The 23,091-nt window shown below is 41.0% G+C and overlaps 1 pseudogene; it reads right to left on the bottom strand.

Moving 5' to 3' along the window:
- Positions 1-12,407: 12,407 nt before the first annotated feature.
- LOC147441435 (uncharacterized) lies at positions 12,408-15,217 on the bottom strand (annotated as a pseudogene).
- Positions 15,218-23,091: the final 7,874 nt, after the last annotated feature.

The raw sequence follows: 23,091 nt of genomic DNA, 5'->3' as shown, positions 1-23,091 counted from the left end.
GAAGTTATTACTATGTATGGATTTCAAACGGGCACCAATGTACATTGAAATGGTTGAGCAAAAATTATGGATGACAAAGCTTCAATGTGATGCACCATTGGAAACTAAATGGGAAGCTTTCAAGAAAGCTATTTGTTCTTGTGCGGAAGAATGCTTTGCCATAAAGCATCTCCATGGTATCAACAAAGATAGATCACGCAAAAGGTGGTTTGATAAAGAATGTCAAGATGCTCGAAAGTCCTTGATAAAGCTTGATGCAACTATGGACAAAGACAACTATCAAAGTCATTTGCATACATACAAGGCATTGATTCAAAAGAAGAGAAGAAGATGGGAAGTAAAGCAACAAGAATTTCAAGTCCAAGAAAAGGCACATGCATGTGGAAGATTTTGGAGAAACTTGAGAGGCAAGCGGGTTGAGAATTTTGGTAACTTGAGTCTAATGGATATGTACACACATTGTAGGCAATTATATGAGCAAGAAAATACTGAAAAAATGCCATTTTATGGTTCACTCCCATGTATGCCGTCTTTTTTTACTATTGAGGATGTATGCGGTGGGCTTGAAAAGTTGGCCACTCGCAAAGCGGGAGATCTTCAAGGTATCAAGCCGGAGATGATCAAATGGACGGGAGATTTTACCCATGAGTGGATGTGTGATATGTTCAACCTTGCACTTCAACATGGTATGCCTTATGATTGGAGTACTAATTGGGTTAAGCCTTTGCATAAAGGAGGGGATGTAAAGAATGTAAGCAACTACCGGACTATAATGATTGGGTCTCTTATGGCAAAGTTGTTTGGGTGCATAATGGAGATGAAATTGAGTGATTGGGCTGAAGAGAATGACAAGCGTGCAAAGGGACAAGCGGATTTTCGTCGATGCCATAGCACCATTGATCATCTTGTCACTCTTCGTGTTCTCATGGAGGAAAGTCGGTTGAAAGGCAAGAGATTGTATTGTTGTTTTGTGGACTTTAAGAAAGCCTTTGATATGATTCCACGTAACAATTTGTGGAGAAGGATGGAAGAACTCCAAGTGCCAAGTGAGTTTATGCTTGCGGTTTCTCGAATCTATGAGAAGGTGATTTGTCAATTGCGCATGGGAAGAGAAATTTCAGAAATTTTTGTAAGCACTATTGGGGTTAAACAAGGATGTCCATTGTCACCAACTCTCTTTGGTCTATGCATCGATCAATTGGAACAAATGGTACTTGACTTTATGCAAGAAGAATGCATTGAAGAGGTCACTATTTGCAATGCGGTAATCATGCTTTTGTTGTATGCGGATGATGTAGTGCTTCTAGCGCACACTTTAGAAGATGCACAAAAGCTTATGGTTGTCCTTGAGAACTTTTGCTTGCATAGTGGGCTGGTTGTAAATGAATCCAAAACAAAGGTTATGCTTGTGAAAACCAACCATAAGGAGAAGCCATGCATTGTGTACAACAACGAGACACTTGAAGTTGTTGAGAGCTTTAAGTACCTTGGCCTTGAGGTTCCATCCAATCACAAGTGGCATGAATGTGCTATGCGTCGTTTGGAAGCGGGAAAGAGAGCATATTATGCATTTGAGAACATGTGTAATGTGGGAAACATCAAGTGTTGGGTTCTCAAGAAGTATCTTTTTGATGCATTGGTGACACCGGTTCTTCTTTATGGAGTTGAAGTGTGGGGCGGGAGCATCTCAAAGTCTACTTGGAAAGAGTTTGAGAATGTCCAAAAGCGTTTTCTTACAAACTTTCTCCAAGTTAAAACACAAACACCATATATGCTCCTACTTCTTGAGTCGGGATCTCTTCCAATTGAGGTTATGGGCATGGAAAGGGTTGTGGAGTACATGATAAAGATGCGTCAAAACCCCTCACATCGACTTCCTACAATTGCATGGGAAGCAAGCAAAAAAGTTCAAAAGACGCATAAAAGCAAGATCTTGAGCACGGGATGGATGCAAGACATAAAGAAGTGGTTTGGGAGATGGGATGCATTACACTTGCTACATGATGCTTCAATTGACTCTCAAGTGAATGAAGCTTTTCTACAACGCCAATGTATTACAGCTTGGGAGAAATCCGGTGGGTCACGCTTCATACATTACACCACCTATATTGCCCCCAACTACAAAACCATGTTCTTCGCTGAGAGAGGAAACCGTACTCACACTTACATGCTTGAGCCTATTCCCTTGTCCGCGATACGCACTATCGCAGCAATTTGGCTTAGCTCCCATTTCCTTCGATGCGAGATAGGGCGTTGGGGCAATGGAGAAGAGTCAAATCGATTGTGCACATTATGCTCACTGCAAGTTCGAGAGTCTGAGTACCACACACTACTAGAGTGCTCAGCTTTTGATCACATCCGAACTTGCTTCTCTCACATTTTCAGCCATAACTTAGACCTACACACTTTCCTCTCCCAGCCAAAGTGTGGGCTCTCCATTGCGACTCTCATCACTACAATTTTGGAGCATCGAGAGTCACTCATCAGCCATACACATACTACATCACATGTAACTTTGGTCCCATAGGTCATATTTGACCTCCGAGGACGATAATAAAATCTATCTATCTATCTATCTCTCTCTCTCTCTCTCTCTCTCTCTCTCTCTCTCTCTCTCTCTCTCTCTCTCTCTCTCTCTCTCTCTCTAAAGTTGGACTTTGGTAAAATTGTACCCTAGGTAGTAAATGAGTTTATTCCATTTACCAGGTACTTTGATTTCATAAAGCCAATAAAGGTTTGACGAGTAAGTTTTTTTTTTCAAAAATTCAATTGTGTCTTACTATATTTGAAGCTCATTTATTACCGTAGAGCTTGCCTTTGGTAAATTTTACCTTTTGCTCATTATTATTTACGATATTAAATGCTTTCATACCATTTACTATGTACAATGATTTCATAAAGTGACACACACACACACACATAAAGAGACAGAGGTCTATGCTAGCCATAACAGGTAACTTGATACTTAGGACCATGAAAAATAGTGCATATGAATGTTAATTTATATTGATTTTGATGGGCTACATACACGTGGATGTAAATGTAGATGTCTATGACTATTCAAGTGCATTCAAACATGAAGAAAATGGGTTCTTCTATCACAAAGGATGGGAAGAAAGTGATTTCTTTGGTCAATTTCAAATCATTTTCATTATGATTTGAGAGTTTATTTGAGATCTTGAAAACATGAAGCTTTGAAATTTTGGTGAAGAGGCCAGTTACTGATAGTTCGCAAATTTTGCCAAACTCTTCCAAGTTTATGCAACATCACAAGTTCAAGGAGGAGGATCAAGACACTCGCACTTTCAAGGGAAAGCAAGGTTTTCAAAGTTGTACTCTCAAGCATAGTTATCAGCTTCAAGGAGCAAGGCTCCATTTATAGTTAGTGCAAGGCAATCCAAAGCATATGAATTTTTGCTTGCAGGGTTGTAGACATTGTAAAGCACATTGCTACCCATGAGTATGAGCTAAATTCAACACTAGGAAACATAACCTTCTCTCAAAACTAGGTCAAAAGGACTACAAGATTAAGAAGATAGACACAATCAAAGCAGTTTTTTACGACACTTCAATGCATGTCTAAAGAAAACAAAGTGAGTTCTTAATTTTTTACCAACTTAATGATGAATGATGCATACAAGATGCATGTAAGCATGGCTTCCTTGCATGAAAATCATGTAAGATTATTGAATGACCATGAATGCAAAAGCAAGATCTTGATTCCGACACAATGGTGTTTTTCTCCCCACCATAGTGGCTACTACATGTGTAGAAGCTACATGTAACGCAACACACATCTACGGAAGCTCTCTCAAGGAGGCAAACATGGATCAGTAGTGCAATTCAAGTTTGACAGAATAGTGCTCTGTATACGATGTGTAAGGTTGTACACAACCATGCGAGGCAAGGTTAGTGTGGAGGACTTAAGTCCATACAAAAGAGGGTTTTATGAACACTTTTTCTTTGTGTATGACATTCAGCAAGTTTGAATTTGATTAGGATTTTGCAAGGCATATGTATACAGGTTTTTTTGTGTGACTTTCTACATATGAAACTACGTATGACTGACTGCACACAAGATTTGTGATTGGCATTTATTTTTCCTATACAAATTTTCTATTATGATTTGGCTATGGAGATTTATTTTGAGGAATCTATTTTTCCTCTATGAGCCAAAAGCAAGTCATTTATAATTGGATCTTATCATTTATGAACTAGTTAAGTGGCATTTATTTTACCAATTTTTTGACATGATCCCTAGTACATGCAAGGCATGCATTTTTCCTAGAAATACACTTAAATGGTATACCAAAAGGTCCCCATGTCGACCTACGATATAATTTATGATAAGGGCAAGGATACTAGATCATGAAAAAAGTTCTGTTGGGATAATGGCCTTTGGCCTAGACCTCTCAAATAATGTGGGCATGACCTCTTGTACAATCAGCAGTCTAGTCACCATGTGAGGATGTGAGGGCACATGGCCTAGCACACATGGCATGGTGAGTTACACAAGAGTCCAAAAAGGTATCGTAATCATCCTAGTTTTCCACATTCTATGGAGCCACTCTTTCCCTCTGTGGGAGTTTCACCTTGACCCTTGGGAAAGATACCTATGTGATCCTTGACACGTGCACAATAGGAGATTTTGGAGGTCTTTTAGAGGGACATATTGAAGAGAGAGAAAACAAAGCACGTCCAATGAGTAGCAACGCAACTTAATGTACAAAATACATGAATAATGCCTCTCAAAACTATGGCTTCTTCTTCTTTCCGCCTTAAAATATCTAGGGGTTGATTTCCTCTCTGCCCAACTAACCTCATTATGAGTCTACCAAGAAGCCAAGAAGTAGCATAAGCTCTATTTCCATCGCAAACTAACTCACTATAGATAATCAATGGTAAAAGTAGAGAATAGGCAAAGGCTCTTGGATTCTCATGCAACCAAGAAGGAGAAAAAGGTCATGTATAGAAAATCTTTTTCGTTCCATATGCAAAGCAAGTTGGTTGGATTTTAAAGTGGAAGTTGATAAGAAGATTGTAAAAGAGGTTTTAGTTCAACATGTATTCACGCACTCTGATGTGATTGCTCATGGTCGTAACTTCTCAATGGTACATCATCCATGATGCAACTATAAGTGAATTCTTACATTTAGCTCTTCCATTTATAGATGCTTAACCTTCTTTTTGTTCACTTACATTTAACTCTTACACTTACATATGTTTATCCTTCCTCATACAAGGAAAGGAAGATGATGGAGGCATTATAGGCCTCATCTATAATCCATGCTCACATCGGTATCTTACAGTATGTAGGAAGAACCAGCAAGATCCTGTAGATGGGCATATTTTTCGATGACCATTTCTACCAACTCAACCAATGGAATAAAAAAGAGCTATTGGTAAAGGTTCCTCTATCAACCAACTTAAACTCCATGGATGGGATAATTCTAGACACAACATTGAGTTATCCATTGCTAAGTGAGTTGTATAGGGATTTACAAATGTCTCTCTAAAACTCTACACCCACTAAGTTGGTGAAGCTTGCAAATTATAGTCCAATTAGTATATTTTTTGAGCTTTTTTACACCTACTGTATACATGTTACTAAGACTATGTTAGTCTACAAATCCCTTGATTCTTCCTTTTGTGAGATAAGCTTCTTGAACAAGGATGGTATGTGAAATAGTTGGATAACATATGATGTAAGATTTCACTTGACATTATGGTTTTCAAGTATATGATTGCTACTCAGTTGCTTATCATCTCCTTTTGGTACAAGCATTCTCACTTCATAAGACGTTGTTATGTGTCTACTAATCAAGAGTCAGCAAATTTGGAGAACAACACTATCATAAATGTGGAAGTGGTGGTTAAAAACCTCAATCTTGTGACATTGAAAATAATAAGGAAGCAATGCAGCTTGCTACAACTATGGCATGACATAGTGGAGGAGATTGCATAAAACAACTCCTCAAACTTTTATTTCTTGCTAGGTGGATACATGTCATAATAATCAATATCTAATTCTCCTAAATGATTTTCTCATATTAAACTGATCATTTAATGTGGGGAAGTGCCAGGGGAGAAAAAGCTAGAATATTGGTTAAGCTAGCAGATCGGCCACAGTAGGGATCCAAAGGAGGGAAAATAGGGATCCAAAGGGGGGGCCATCAGCAAAAGAGCCATGTGAAACAATGGGCTAAAAAGACCCTAAGGTTCAGCCCATTAAGACTTCCAAAATGCTAAGGTTCCAAAATTCAAAGGTTGTGTCCAAAGGTCAACCCTAGGGAAATTGGATGCTTTGTGTGTGACCAAAAAGTCTTTTCAAATCCCTACATAGGAGGGGGCGAGCCTTGGGAGTAGGGGATGAGAGAGAAAGTCACACACACACACACACAGGCTCCCTTTACACAAAGGGAATTAGGGACACATGTCAGCTCCCTAGCCCAGATGCCCACAAGGTGTGCCAAATTCCTATTGGATGGCCTTGGAGGTGGACCAATGAGATTTAGGCTAGAGTAAATCTAGTTTAATTAATTTAAAAACACTTAATAAAAGAACCAATGAGAATTAAGTCCTCTAGAAGACTATTGGACAGTCTCCCAAGGGGTCCAACTTGAGCATTCAGCAGCCCAATGGCTTGCCTGATTCCTGTTGGCCAGGAGGCAAAGGGGTCCAATGAGAGTTTAGTTTAATTATTAAATTACCTAAAGCTCTCACAAAAGGGGAAAGGGGGACACATGTCAATAGGCTATCACTTATGCTGCTTAATAATCATTGGCTTGACTGGGGGAGGGCCAATGGGGAGATAGCAAGAGCAAATAGCAAGAGGGCTCGCCCAAGAGAGAGAGGGGGCTGATTTTTGCAAGGCATCATCACACACACACTCACACAATCTCATGTGTGAAGAAAGAGAAGACTATCTCTTCCCAAGCTTTAATGGAGAGCTCATCACCTACTCCAAGCTTGTGAGATAGAAGCCTACATCAACACACTCTTGGCATGTGGATGCAAATCCAACCAAGAGCCAAGCTTCAATGCATGCTCATCTCCTCTACCAAGCTAATTACTAAGCTAAGCTATGCTAATATGAGTGATTATGTGAGGAGATGTACATCTTTCTCGTAAGATACTCCTTCTTCCTCTCAATCTACTCTCATACCCTGCTAGCTCTCACCATCTTCGAAGGTGTGTAGGTCTTGGATCTGAGAACGGGGATAATTAAAGTTGTGTTTGCTAAGTGTTTGCTTAGTGCATGAAGCTTTCATCTTCATTGCACTAGCTAGTCTTGAAGGAACACAAAGAATTGTATTGTACAATGTCTCTCTTGATGGGAGAAACCATAATACAAAGCCTTTTGGAGGGGGGACCAGCTCCATGCAAATCCGATCCTCAACGGTTGTCAATAGCTTAATTTCTCTCTCTTTTGAAAGTATTGTTGATGCTATCTAACTAGGTGTTATGCTTTTTGTTGCTCTCTCCACCCAAGCACTCTTGTAATTCTCATTAGGAATCTATTCTAATGAAATGCCCACTATGTTCATGCTAATTTCCGCTACACATAAGTTTTTAGACCATTAAATGTTACAATACAAAGTAATGCAATGAAGGAAAAAGTAAAATTTTTGTAGAGATCTTTGTGGCTGAGTTCAAATCGTACCAATGTAATGCAGCTTGGATGACTACAAAAAAATGTATCTTTTGGATAAATTCAAATATTTATTTCAATTGTGTGTTAAGAATGATATGAATCTGACTCTCTCTCTCTCTCTCTCTCTCTCTCTCTCTCTCTCTCACACACACACACACACACACACACAACATTGGCAACATCTTGATAGGTACAAAGATAAGAGTGTTAAGATTGATATGAATCTCTCTCTCTCTCTCTCTCTCTCTCTCTCTCTCTCTCTCTCTCTCGCACATTATTGGCAACATCTTGACAGGTACAAAGAATTGTTTTAATGTATATAGTTAGCATTATAAAGTGTATTTGCAAGTACAAATTTAGAGGTACTCAAGGGGCTAAATAAAGTTGCTGCAAATATGGGATCAAAATATCCTCTAGGTAGAGAGAGAGAGAGAGAGAGAGAGAGAGAGAGAGAGAGACCTTCCATGCTACTAAGCACTCCACTCATGCTCCCTCCTCTCCTCTCAGCTCTGATATCAATATGAGACTGGGAAACTGGACCATGCAACTCTCCACCCAACCTTGCTATATAGAGGCTCGTAGCCATCCAAATATAGCATGTTGACCACATTTTCGTCCTGGCCCTTGGCTTGCCCAGTCTCTTACCCTAGGTATGACACCTGTCCCACACCCAAAGAAGGTAGTCATACTAAATTTTCTTGGGTGCTAAAACAAGAGATCCCCTGCTTTGAGGTGCTCTTAATCTATTCATGACATCCCATGAATTAAGTGCATGATAGCCAGGCCATGCCAACTTTCTACACATACAAAGCATCATCTGTATTGGTTGCACCTTGCGCATAGAGCCTCAATTATTCTTGAACAGAGTAGCTGATATTAAAGTGTAAACAAGGATTAAGTGGAATGAATCCCACTATAGTGGCATGCCTTGCATGCATATTAAAAAAATAGTGTAATAAGCCCTTAGTTGTGATAAGCCATATATTGGCTTCAATAATGATCTGAATAGTTTGAGCCGATGACATGCATGCCTTGCACGATTTCACTAGCATGGATACATCAAAGTTCATCGTTGCCAAATGTAAACCGTGAGCTTATATCCTCTTATTGCCAAACCTATGTACCACTATCCTTGATCCTAAGTCAAGGAATAGTACTTTGGCACGGAATAGAAGCCTTGATTTTTGTTTAATCTATCAAAGTACTTAAATTTTCACATCAAAGAAATCTTTTTCAAATGAAAAGTTGAAGATAGAAAAACAAGTAGAACTTGAAGTTGCCTAACCTTGTTGCCCCTCTAAGATAAATTTCCTTCACTTGAATCTGACTCATAGCCATGTATTCTGATTAATTTAGCATTGTCGGATGTTCCTTGCATGCCCTCTTGGCTTGGTTCATTCTGACCTCTAGTGAAAAGGCATTCATACATGTTGCAAAGTTTCCCCAAGTTTGTACGCTAATGCCATTTTCCAAAGTTTGGAAACTTCTATGCAATATGCCCTTAATTGAAGCCTTGCTTTGCATAAATACATGAAAAAGATATCAATGCAATAGAAAATTTATCTTGTCTAGCTTTTAAAAAGAATCGACCTTGTTGAATTGTACGTCTTATTATGGAGAATCCTTAGATTTCCCAATAGTGAAAGAGATAGCTCGTGAAACTTATCTATCAAATTACTTTTGGCTGCAAAACTCTTCTTGACCGATCGCGAAGCCACCTTTTCTTTCCAAGTTGTCATGGTAAAACTTCTGCAAGATTAGGTAAATTGTAACTTGCTTATTAGCGAGTTTCTTGAATTTCCACCCTTAGTACCGGAATTTGTAGCACCCCCTTGGTGGTTTGCATGTGTTGTATTTAGCATGTAGGTTTTCTTTTCAACAAATTTTTATGGCATTGTCATACTAGTCGGAGATTTTAAAAAATTAATCATGTGGATTATCGACTTTGTTAAGTAGGGTACCATATTCGAAGCAAAAAAAGACCTACATTAATTACACAAACAAAGCGTACTTGAGTTACCTAATACTACTTGCATACACCCGTCTCCAATTACCTTTCAAACCCATCAAATTTGGCTCACTGACATAGGTTGATCATAATTGTTTTTTATAGCATCGAGGTGAGAAAACCTACCTAGGAGCCATGCCCTAGCAAATCTAAAACTCCGAACTAGAGGAATAGATGCCTGGCAGCTTCTTGGAATTGTAATTAATGATCGGTCTTGTCGAGTACCTTTGCCTTTTACAAGGCACAGTGCCATGCCTGACTTGCTTTTACTGCTAGGAAACTTTTCCTATATGCATCAATTATGATTAATTAATCAATAGGGAAAAAAGTAAAAGAAATCGCCTTCTTCAAGGTTGAGGAGTGTCATAGAAACCCACTTCGGTCGCGTTAGTCTTCCCTATCTTGTAGCCCATATGGCATGATTTGAGAGAAATTTGCCATTGAGCAACAGTATAGAAAGTTGGTAAAGATGCCTTGCAAGCTTGCCCTTTAATGGTCTAGGGTTTCTTGTAGCCAAATCCCTAGACCAGAGATGAAACTAATAAGATATTCATTCCCTTAGAGTTCTTTGCATGAACCCAATGTCTAAATCTACAATCTCAAAGATATTTTCATAACCATAATTGTGGACTTTCGACCATCTATCGGGTAGTCGTTTTGTCAAAAATGTAGAAACTTGACACTACAATCTAATGCCCATTGGTCCTTTTCGTGGATTGCCAAGCCAGTCCATGCCTTGCAGCAGTTTTTTGCATACCTTGCATGCTCTCGTGCATGTTGCACCCTGGAATTTGACATAATGCCCCTGGCATGCCCTTCATAGGCCTTGAGTTTGTCAAGCCTTGGGTTGGTGAACCTACGATCGTGATCCACACAATTCCAAAGGCTTCAACCTTTCTGGTTTTTGCAACTCAGAACCTGAAAAGTTTATTTATGTCGAGGATGAAAAGCTTCAATGGCTTTGCTCTGGCTTGCCAAACTTGTCCAACTCCACCTAACTTTCTTGACTCCTTTTGTGTTGCATGGGCACGGCCCTCATCTTGGGAGAGTGTCTCAAAATAGGGCGCCCGCTATTTTGCTAAAAAAACATTACTCTATAATGTTGACTTCAACAATGGTCGACAAAAATGCTAGTGCTACTCGCTACTGACTCGGCTTCCATGTAGTGACGACAAAAGCTTTTTTGCTTTGTGCACTCTCAACGAGCCCAATCTTGCCAGGTTCATGCATGACGACTTCTCCCCCTCCCTTCGACTAAGCGGCGGTTTCTCCGATGTCCTTTGGCCTGCCAAAGTATTCCATGGGAGGGCTTGTTCATGTGGACTTTTCCATTGTTGGCTTGTCATGAGCCCACCTTCGCAGCTCAAGGACCATCTCCTCCGTCCTTGGAAAAGGTTTTCCCATGGCCCCCAGCTCACCATGGAGAGAGAGAGAGAGAGAGAGAGAGAAGACCACTCGCTATGCTTCTCCAAACTGGTTCTCCCTCTCCTTCATAGTTTCCATGCTTCCTAAGCTATGATACCAATACGAGACAGAGGGGACTACACATGCAAATGACCACCCAATTATGCCTTATATAGGCCTGTGGCCTTGCTATTTATAGGACCCCCTTTACTGCATGTTCATCATGGCCCTTGGCTTTCCCGGTCTTACCTTAGGACTGACATTATTCATGTTACACTCATGGTAAGATTTATGTGTACAAAGAGTGGAGGTACACTCATCTCACACTTACTTGCTGACAACTTTCTTATGGAAATTACATCACATAGGGTAGACATTTGATAAATGGCACTTGTTATCTATCACAAGGATGGATAATATGGCCTAGGAGAATCCTAAAGAGACTCACATGAAGGGTCACATATCGTATGAGACACATTTCACATGTGGAGAGTATGAGTTCTCACGAACTATGACACTAGTGCCATACTTTAATTATATGTGTCATGAGAGGTCATAACGTGACAATCACTCTCACTCCCTAAAGGACTTTAAGGCACTCTCTAGTTAGACAATTCATGATCAAGGTTGTCTATTCAGATAAGATTATGATTATGCATGTGAAAATGGGAAGATAAGAAAGCACAAAAATCTTTAAGTGGTTGTAGGATAGTTATGCACATTTTGGTAGTCTTGACTCTTTACATATTGTTCTTTTTATCAGATGCATCAAGACATTTTTTAATGAAGTTTTTTATGCTATGAGTATTTCATATTTTTTATCTCGCCATTCAATATAGCCATTTCTGGACAATACTTTGTGATGTTTACAAAGATTTTTATCAAGAGGAAGGATGAACCTAATGAAAGTTCCACTTGCGCGAACATTAGGTAATTAAGAAACGATTTTTCAATTTTGTTTTCAAGGACAAAAGCTATTCTCCAAGGGTGGAGCAGTAGTGTGAGGGCAAGGGTCCTATGAGGTCAAAGTGTGCCACAAGTGGGGCTCTATAAGAGAGCACATTTGGGAGGTTACTTTCATGCCTGAACTCCCTTATCTTACATTAAGGGGATTTGTAGTGAGAATGTGTCAAAAACTACTTGTGCTAGCTAGTAACTTTTCTACTTATTATCGTTGATGAACATCACATATATAGGAGGACACTTTGAAATGAAGTTCAGTGTGTCTAGAGGCACCTTGAAATAAATAAGGGTTTTAAGGCATAAGTACATACTTTCAATGCCCACAAATACTATCATGCGATCTAGAAGAAGCTGAGATGACTCTCCTCGGTCCATTATTCATGAAGAAAGTCGTTAGTCTATATCCAGGCTTTTAAATATTTTTGTGCTCAAGATGTACCATCTACAATCCACATGCTTTTAAATCTTTTTGTGACAATTGGCATTGACCTTCTAGAAACGAAAGGAAAACAATAGCATTGGGCCGTTCAGCTCACCAATGACACATATGAAGTGGGAGATCTAAAGACCTTTAAGCAATGAGCATAGAAGGCAATCAACATAGCAAAGCGTTGCATATATAAGAGAAGGCAAACAAAAACTTACATAGAAAGACAACAGAAACTTACAAGCCTTGCTTGTGCATGTAAATGGAGCTCAGGTCCTACTCCATGAAACATCTTAAAGCCAAGGTTGATGGGTCCCCGAACTATTTAACCTGTAAGCGCATAACTTACAATCCCTGATTGTGCAAGTTACAAAGTTCAAGTGATCAGATACCCAAAACATTGTAGAATCATGAGCCATAGCTAAATCAGTAGCAAGTCCATGGCATGCGTTAACTCTGCAATTTGGCTCGTTTGCGTCATGAGACAGCAAGCTATGACGGGACGAGAAAGGCCACACGCACGACCCAAATCTTGCTTGGATGGCACGAACACGTAGGGAACGTTTCTGTCTTCACACAACAAGGGGAGGTGGGAGAGGATCTCGAATGGCTGCGTGTCGGCGGCCAAAACAACAATCTCCGCTGCACCTCTGCGGAGTGCCTTTGTTACGTCGTTGGCACCCTTGCGTAGCTGCTTGTTGTAGTTAGCAGCTTGCCCAACAATGTCCAGAATCCTTTGGGTGAGATGGGCGTCTGCGAGCGGATAAGCGTCGGCCATGGCTGCTGCTATTAAGTTCTCCAGCGACGTATCGTCTCCTCAGCTTTAATTATAAAGAATGCTTTTTGGGCTTTTTTTTTCGTTAAGATTCTGGCTGGAGGTTCGTGCACGTGGCGACACTTTTTAACGGGAAACGGGTGCAGAAAAATGCACACAGCAGCTTTATAAAGCGAATCTGCATGGCCTGCTTTGCATAGAATCAGCGCTTTGCGTAACGGGCAATAATCATAACAGCCTCCCACAGCCCACTGTGGGCGATAAATGCTCAATGCAAAAGGGGGTGAGAGAGCACTCATTGCCTCCCTCAACCTGGCTCTCGAACCCCTGCCAATGACCAGAATTGTAGAGCGATGATACTTGATCGAATAGAGACTAGAACCACAGCCTCGATGCGAGCATAAAATCTCACAGCAAATGGAAACAACGGCCTGCATCCCGAACGCAAAGATCCTACTTTTTGAAACCTGTAATAACCAGCTGCTTGTGCATTCCTCCGATGCAAAATCTGCTCAATCTCCAAAGAAAGCGACCTAAACCATAGCCCATTGCAAGCGTTGCAGATTAGCGTAAACACTTCGAAGAGACTAGAGCTTTGTAGAGTGTAATTTGCTCCTTGAAACAAACGTGCAGTAACATGCTCGCAGCCCCCATATGGGGTCAGCTAGCAAGTTTCACCATCACGTGAGAGCGCACAAAGGTCAAGTCGCCCCGTTCAGGGCTGGACTGCACAATCCTGCTTGCTGCCTCTGCTTCCCTACGCTCGAACTCGAAGGCCGAAGTGTGGACTCTTGGAATATACTAGTTGTGGGATACTGACCATAAGAGCAAGGCCAGAGAGCTCTAGGATGTTTCCTCCTTTGCAGAGTGTGAGCTCTTGCAATGCACTGATTGCATGATTTTTCCCAAAGGAGACAGCTCTAGTGTGTTTTCACTAGATGTGCAGCAAGGGCCTCTCTCTCCAGACGCAATCACTTATGCATGCACCTTGAAGGCATGTGGCTCTACACAAGATGCTGATATGGATACAAAAACTCGGGCTGATATTGTTAGTCAGAGGCTGTTGAAAAAAGATGTCGTGGTTTGCAACCAAGAGCTCGCAGGCTCGTACAATGTTATCCCCAAGTGACATACAAAACTAGGGGCCGGAGACCCACACAAAAAGACCAGTAAGATCCTCAAGAAAAGAACAACACGCTTTGGCTCTACGGAGACCAAACGGCTTCACATGCATAGCCCTTAGAAGGCGCTCGCACAATTTCTGTTGGAGAGCACAACTGCTCAAAATCCAACTTGCATGCACTCGCAATACTCAGCCCTGCTGGGCAGTTACACATCAACCAAAACCTCCGACTAGAGGAGGAATTCCACAGCCCATTGCGAGTAATAAATGCTCAATGCAAAAGAGGGTGAGAGAGCACTCCTTGGCTCCCTCGACCTGGCTCTCGGACCACTGCGAATAACCAAAATTGTAGAGCAATGATACTCGTCTGAATAGAGACCAGAACCACAGTCCGAATGTAGGCACAAAAACTCAAAGCAAATGGAAACAATGGCCTGCAGCCCGAATGCAAAGAGCCTACTTACCGAAACCTGTAATAACCAGCCACGTGTGTATTCCTCTGATGAGAAATCTGCTCGATTCCCAAAGAAAGCGACCTGAACCACAAGCCACAGTCGGCATTGTTGATGAACGCAAATAGTGCAAAGGGAGTAGAGCCTTGTAGAGCGTAGACTGCTCCTCGAAAAGAACGTGCAGTAACCTACTCGCAGGCCCCACGCTAAGTAAGCTCGTAGCTTAAATCAGTCGACACAGGGCGACGGTGAGTACAGCACTTGACGGGGCCACCTCAACATCTCTACGCTCTCGCGGGACGCCAAAACCTGCACAATCATGCTCGCTGCCCTCTGCTTCCCTGCACTCGAACCCGAAGATCTGAACTGTGGACTCTTGGGATACATTGGTCGCGGGATACATACCACAAGGACAGGGCTAGAGAGCTCTGGCATTTTTCTAGCTTCCTTTCCAAAGTGTGGGCCCTTGGAATGCATTGATTGTACGATTCTTCCCAGAGGAGAAAGCTCTAGTCTATTTTCAGTGGATGCACAAAATGAGGGACTCTCTCCATATGCAATCACTTACACATGCATCCTGAAGGCATGTGGCTCTGCACAAGATGCTGATATAAACACAAAAACTTGACGTGCTTGGCAATGTCTTCGTCGATACATCTGCCAAATGTGGTACGTTTGAGAAAGCACAAGAAGTGCTTGAGCATCTTCCAATCTGGAATGTCGCCTCTTTGAATGCACTGATTGCAAGATGTGTCAAACATTAGGAGAGCGCGCATATCTCTAGATGTAATCACCTACGCTTGCATCTCGAAGGCATGTAATACTTTGCATAATCAGGAGCTCTCTACCTCGACGAATCATTGGCTGGTTTTTTAATTTGATTTCGTAGTGAACAAGTGGTTTGCTACTGCAGAAGACTATTACTGAACTCAACGCCAGACAACAAGAAATTACAATAAGATTAATTTTGTACATTCCAGTCATTATGAAAAACGATAAATCTTTGTAATGCAATAGCATTGTACTTGGATTGGTACAAATACTCACAACTTGTACTAATTCTTATGTTTATTATACAATGTTCATAGTTAGAAAAATGTTTCATGTAGTGTAAGTGATAGGTTACATTTTTATTAGGTGACCTCCCCAGCTACGTTTCTAATGTTATTATGATTTATTGCAGTCAACGCATAAAGAAGCTTGAACCCAACTCTTGCACATTTACAAACATGAGATATTTGAGCGAGCGGTGAGTAACAACTACCGCATTCTACTATTGATTGCTAAGAACGCAGTGAAACGAACACACTAAAATTTTCACATTGTCGTGGGATTGGTACGTTCCTTCGTATTATAAAAAATGGGGAGGATTGTGCAAACTCCCCCATGCAAGGAGACTTGGTATTTTCTTTTTATTTGAAACATAAAAATGGAATAGCAAACAATTAACAGCATTGATGTCTTGTATGATTTTACGAACATTGAGCTTGATAGAACTCTAATTCTCCTTGTAGTTTTTTGCGAGATACACCTCCCAAACATTATGATATATCGGTATCCCAAACACACTCTGGCAAGATAAAAAATCTAACAGACTTTGATGAGAAACTCTCTCTCTCTCTCTCTCTCTCTCTCTCTCTCTCTCTCTCTCTCTCTCTCTCTGTGTGTGTGTGTGTGTGTGTGTGTGTGTGTGTGTGTGTGTGTGTGTGTGTGTGTGTGTGTGTGTGTGTGTGTAAACGTGCGCGCGCTTCATTTTAATGTCTCTCCTCTCTCTGTGCTTCATTTTAATGTCTGATCTCCTCCCAGTTAATAAATATCTGAAACATAATTAATAGCATCAAATAATAGAACTTATCGATTTCTTTTTCTTTTTTATGTCAAATGCGGCTAACGAAGCACTCTAGTTTTTTACTTCGTTAGCACAATAGCTTCGTTTGAATCTCTATGTTCTCATCACTCCACGTGTCTCTCTATTTTTTAATGAGCGCAAGCTAAGGCAGGTTGTGAGCCTTTCTTACCTAGCGGTGTGTGAATGCTTTTCTTCTCCAACATGCAGTGAGCTTTGCAATAGAGGTTCTCTCTTTCCAAAAAAGGTGAAGATACTCACTGTTACTCTCTCTTCTCAATAATCAAAGACTTCTCATCCACCTGCTCTTAAGGTTGAGCTCTCACCAGGGATTTCAAAATGACATGATCACACTATAATTTCAGGTTAATAACAATAGAAATGCAAAATAACAAATATTTTGTTAATTGACATTCATCTTTTTTGACCTCCAGAGAGACCTGGAGACCGGCTCGTAGCCCGCCGGGCTAATTAGTTGGCCCGCCGGGCCCACCGGGCTAGTGAATTTTCCTGGCGATCACGTCGGGTAAAGCTATTTGCCCGCCGGGCCCGCCGTGGCTATATAAAGGTGACGCCGGTGCTTGTTTTTCACAAAAGAGATACATTGAAAAGTCTTCACCAAACTTTCTGGCAGCTTTCCACATTCTCAAAGCAGTGTAGCAGTAATTTTTTAAACCCTTCCTTATTTTATTGATGTTTTTTTGAGTTTTTTGCAGTAAAACTTAAAGGTTTAAAATTTCTTTTATCAAATCATCGTACGTGGATGCACTGGCACATGGTTGCAATTGCGGCTAGGTGTGTCATTGCAAAAGCGTACGATGATTATGTTTTATATTGCTCCCAGTCATTCATGCTTCGGCACATGGTTACAATTGCGACTAGGTGTGTTGCTGCTAGAATGACAGGAGCATTTGTTTGAAAGAAGTAACCGTGCATGAATGCACTGGCACATGGTTGCAATTGTGGCTAGGTGTGTCATAGCAAAAACGCAAGATGACTATGTTTTATGTTGCTTCCCGTCATTCATGCTTCGGCACATGGTTGCAATTGCGACTAGGTGTGTTGCTGCTAGATTGACAGGAGCATCTGTTTGAAGAAGTCACCGTGCGTGGATGCACTGGCACATGGTTGCAATTGCAGCTAGGTGTGTCATTGCAAAAACGCAAGATGACTATGTTTTATGTTGCTTCCCGTCATTCATGCTTCGGCACATGGTTGCAATTGCGACTAGTTGTGTTGCTGCTAGATTGATGGTAGCATCTAATGCATGAATGTGTACTCAAATAATTTCATAGTGCTTCATATGCTTGAATCTTGAAAGAAGACATCGTGCGTGGATGCACTGGCACATGGTTGCAATTGCGACTAGGTGTGTCATTGCAAAAGCGTAGGATGACTATGTTTTATGTTGCTCCCAGTCATTCATGCTTCGGCACATGGTTGCAATTCTGACTAGGTGTGTTGCTACTAGAATGACAGGAGCATCTGTTGGAAAGAAGTCACCGTGCGTGGATGCACTGGCACATGGTTACAATTGCGGCTAGGTGTGTCATTGCAAAAATGCAAGATGACTATGTTTTATGTTGCTTCCCGTCATTCATGCTTCGGCACATGGTTGCAATTGCGAATAGGTGTGTTGCTGCTAGATTGACAGGAGCATCTGTTTGAAAGAAGTCACCGTACGTGGATGCACTGGCACATGGTTGCAATTGCGGCTAGGTGTGTCATTGCAAAACCGTAGGGTGACTATGTTTTATGTTGCTCCCAGTCATTCATGCTTTCGGCACAGGGTTGCAATTGTGACTAGGTGTGTTGCTGCTAGAATGACATGAGAATCTGTTTGTAAGTTTTCGTACGATGACGCATTGGCACATGGTTGCAATTGCGATTAGGTGTCACTGCAAAAGCGTACGAGATCTATGGTTTATATTGCACTTTTTCTTTCACGTAGAAAAGATCCAAATGCAGTGGCACATAGTTATATTTCACAATGTGTTTTTTGCAATAATACCATTGCAGGCAAAATGGATCCTTCTGCTACTTCAATGATAGAGTTCAAAAAGAAAATTAGACAATTGTTGATTACGATTGTCAGTGCACTAGATCCCGACGATATAGTGCAGATTGTTGCAGATGAGTCTAGATTGCAATCATTATACAGTGAGATTGCCTGCAAAATGTTGTTGTTATATCTAGACAAAACAACCGAATCAATAAACTCATTACTGAGCAGTTGGGTGGGCAATTTGCCCAAGGTGGCCTCTGATTTGAAAGAGGAATGCCCTCAAGAAGTAGACAAGGGTAAGCTAGAGCATTGGAACACTCGATGGAGAGATGAAAAGGAGAGGTCAAGGCGAGCATCCCACATAGACACACAGTTTGGCCTAAGCAAGAAAATGCGAATGGCTATCACCAGAGTTGTGGGGAGCAGCCAAGTTGGAGAACCGTTTATTGAGGAGGCTGCCATTGAGGGAACATCGGGTTCTACTGCTTCTGCCAGTCACCTAGAGAGCAGTATATACAATTCTGAATGTAGTATGACTCTGGGCATTCCAAATAAGTCCATTAAGAATATCAAGAAACTTGGGTCAGGGGCTTATGGCACAGGGTGGCAAGTCCAAATCAAAGGGATCAGTTTCCTTCCTGCAGCGAATACTTATTGTGCCAAGGAGTTCAAAGGACAGGCCAAGCATCAGTGGAAAATCTTTGCATCAGAAAGTGGGGTAGATCTCAACCATAGAGGGATTGTGACGAGTATTGCCCACTCTGTAACGTTGCCATGGTTTCTGATATTCCCCTACTTCAATGGGGTAACTTTAGGTGATCTTATGGAGACAGTGCCCCATCCACATGGCTCTTTCACGACACTTATAGCACATCAAGAGGGGAAAGGAAAGATCCCTGAAGACTTTAAATGGGAGCAGCCCTCTAAAGACCAGAAAACACGTATCAAGAGCCTGTGCAATCATGCTCCCTCGTTGATCCATGCCTTGGTGAAGGCATTGCGATTCGCACATGACGAGGGAGTGATCCACAATGATCTCCATCCATGGAACATCATGTTGGACTTTACCAAGGATCTCACTCCCCGTATTGGAATAATTGATTGGGGATTGGCTCTGCGTATTGGCTTAGAGACACAAAAGACCAACAATATCGATGAAAACTGGCAAAAGCTTCATCCTTGGCGAGCTCCTGAGTTACTAGATGGCAATCACCCGTGCGCCACAGATGTGTACGCCATAGGATGGGTGATATGGCAATTTTGCAAGTTTTGTGGAGAGTTCTCTGACTACTACAGCACAGATTGGATCAAACATAAGGTTTCAGTGGATGTACAAGCCATATCTAGGATTGTTGTGGAAGGTTGGGTGAGGAAGAAATCCACAAAGAGAAAGACCTTGGCACTTTTGGACGAAGAATTAGAAAGATTTGAAGCCCAGCCAAAACGATGCTTACGTCCTCCCTCTGAAATGAGTGTAGCCTTTTTTTTATGGATATATGATGTACTTTATGAAGCACTTTTTTGATAGATATATGATGTACTTTTGACTTATAAAAGCACTTTTAAAATTTGGGTTTTATGCACCATGGATGATGTACGAGTAATAAAAACACTTTGTTATATCTCAATAGACAACAATTTTTCTATGAGTTTTGTTTTTTCTCTTAAGTTTCAAGCAATAAGCCACGTGGAATCGCTGATTGTCATTCATTGATTTAAAAAATGGTGGTTACTCTTATATCAATTGATTGTCGTAAGATGGTGGTTATTCTTATATCAATTGATTGTCGTAAAATGGTGGTTACTCTTATATCAATTGATTGTCGTAAAATGGTGGTTACTCTTATAGCAATTGATTATCATTAAGTTTGTATGCCGTAACTAAAGTATAGTGTTTAATCAGGATATGGATAATGATAATCACTGAGGGCTAAGCGCGCTTTTGAGCGTCTCAGATCCATGTGTCAAGGCGGTGGAGTGAATGACACCGCTCGAATTGTAGCTCGTTGCTCCCAGTGGGCCAACCCAGTGGGTACACAATGGAAAAAGGTGAACTCTAGGATTGACCGAGAAATGGTCAAATCCATATGGCCAGGCGTTGTAGATGACAACATCAAGAAAGCCGACTCAAGCTATCACAATGCATTAATGCAGACATACGAGACAATGGAGAGAATATATATCTTGATGCTATGGGTCATTCTATGCATCATATGGATTGTCCATTGTGGTTTGCCAAGATGTTATACATGCATTATGTCTTGGGTGAAGCAGTGGACTTCAGCTCAAGGACACCTCATATGACCATTGAGGACAGTCGCAGCAGTGCAATCACTGTCACACGGCAAGAGATGTCATTGGCACTAGAAGGTGCATCAATGGAAGTGCACCAAGTTAAGGAGGATCTTCAAACTCAACTCAGGCAAGCATCACAAGCTACACAAGGCTCTCATGCAGAAGCAACCCTAAATAGAGACTTGCAAAGGGAGGTGAAGGTGCTATCTCGCCACGTAAAAGAGTTAGAGGCGACTATAAAAAAACAAAATGCTGCCACATTGATTGAGCACCCAACATCTATTGAGGCCCTTCCAGCTTCTGGTGAGCACGGTGGTCCTTGCCCCATATGTAGATCATTCTTTCATGAGTGGTGTGGTCACTTCAGCTTGCCATGTGGACATATGTACCATATATCATGCTTGATGCAAAGCATGATGAATAGCTTTCATTGTGCTATATGTGAGTATGAGATATCCAAAAAGCTATATGCAATGTTCAGAATGTCTGAAGACTATAATAAGCTTAAAGGTCATCGTGAACAGGAGAATGAAGATATTCTCACAAATATTTCACTATCACTTGGATAGTTTTTGTAACATTTGAAAACATTTACTCGTTGTCTTGCAAGAATTTATTAGTGAATTGTGAATTCTTCACTTCAGCATCAATTATGATATGTGATAATGCAAAGATTTGTTAGGGCTTTGTATATTATGAAGATTTAATAGTGATTTGTAACCTTGTAAAAGTTTTTAAGGGCTTCATTTATTATCAAGCAAATGTCTAAACCTTAAACTAAATATAAAAAAAAGCTTATAAGATAAACAATTTCTGAACTTAAACATAAGTCACTCAATGGATTCAATAATCTATTAATTAAACCACCGTCGCTTGCTGCAATGGGTCAAAGTTGGTTCAATTTCCAAATTCTCTTCAATCTCTTCTAAAGTACATGTAGTTTCTACTTCATGAGATTCCCCTTGCAGCTCACTGTCTTCGTCCACCTCATCATTGGTTACATCATAAGTCCAACGCGGCATCTCCTCTTTGTAGTTCTCAGCTTGCACTCTTGCCAATAGCCGATGGTTATAGTACATATACACCAATTTTTCAGCTCTTGAATTTAGAAGGCGGTTTCTGATAGTGGAATGTACATATTTATATGTACTCCAGTTTCTCTCAGAACTTGAATTGGATGCACATCGGGCTAGGATTCTAACAGCTAGGCATTTAAGGGTGGGTGCACTACCACCATTCATCATCCACCACTTCCACGCTGGTTGCTCCGTGGCAAGTTTCTGCACAAATTCTATACCAAACTTACCCTCTTTGAGTTTAAACTTTGTAAGATCAGTAACAGCTGATGCATGCTCATCAGGATCAGCATAAAACCTGCCTATCACATCATAAAAGTCTTCCAGCACCTCCTCATCAGGTTTGTCTATTTCCATTGCCCAATACTCTGGATCCAATAAGAAAGCTACGCTGTGTAGTGGACTATGTGCTCCAACCCATCGACCATGCACATACTTTCTTAGAATTTCTCTCCTCTTTTGAGTGAATGGTGTCTTCCAAGGTTTCACAATTGGCTCCTGGGGCTCCTCTGGATTTGCAAGGCTTTCTTGAACACTCCACCAAGCCATCCACACCTTACCTATGTTAGGCAAGGCAGAATCCAGTTGGTGTAATGCGAGCATAATTGGCATCATGACATTGTGCACATCCACCACATCATCCCAGAAGTGGCAATCAGCTAGTAGATCTCTGATCACCCCTATTTTTTCTTTTTATCTTCTCCCTTTGACCGGCCTCCCATTCTGAAAAAGTGGCACAAACAAATGTCTCCATCACAGCATTCTTATTTTTTATTAGTGATTCTACCGTATAGTAGTTGGTGCACAATCTAGTTTCGCACGGCAGTTTTAACATAGTAGACATCCTCTGATGGTACATGTCAAGAACCCTCTGACGCTTCAAAACAAACTTGACTATTAAGCGAGCATTGTCTACTATCCATTTGAACCACTCTATGTCATTACTCTTGTACCAATCTTGCAATACTAAGTTCAAGCTGTGTGTACTGCAACCAGCACTATATAGGTGAGAGAAGCGACTTTCAAGTATCCTACCTGTAGCCCTGCAATTTTTGGCATTGTC

This window comes from Adiantum capillus-veneris, chromosome 15 (assembly GCF_014529385.1).
Source record: "Adiantum capillus-veneris isolate H3 chromosome 15, ASM1452938v2, whole genome shotgun sequence".
Classification (NCBI taxonomy): domain Eukaryota; kingdom Viridiplantae; phylum Streptophyta; class Polypodiopsida; order Polypodiales; family Pteridaceae; genus Adiantum; species Adiantum capillus-veneris.
Note: the sequence above shows the minus strand (reverse complement) of the source record. Positions and strands in the feature narration are given on the sequence as shown.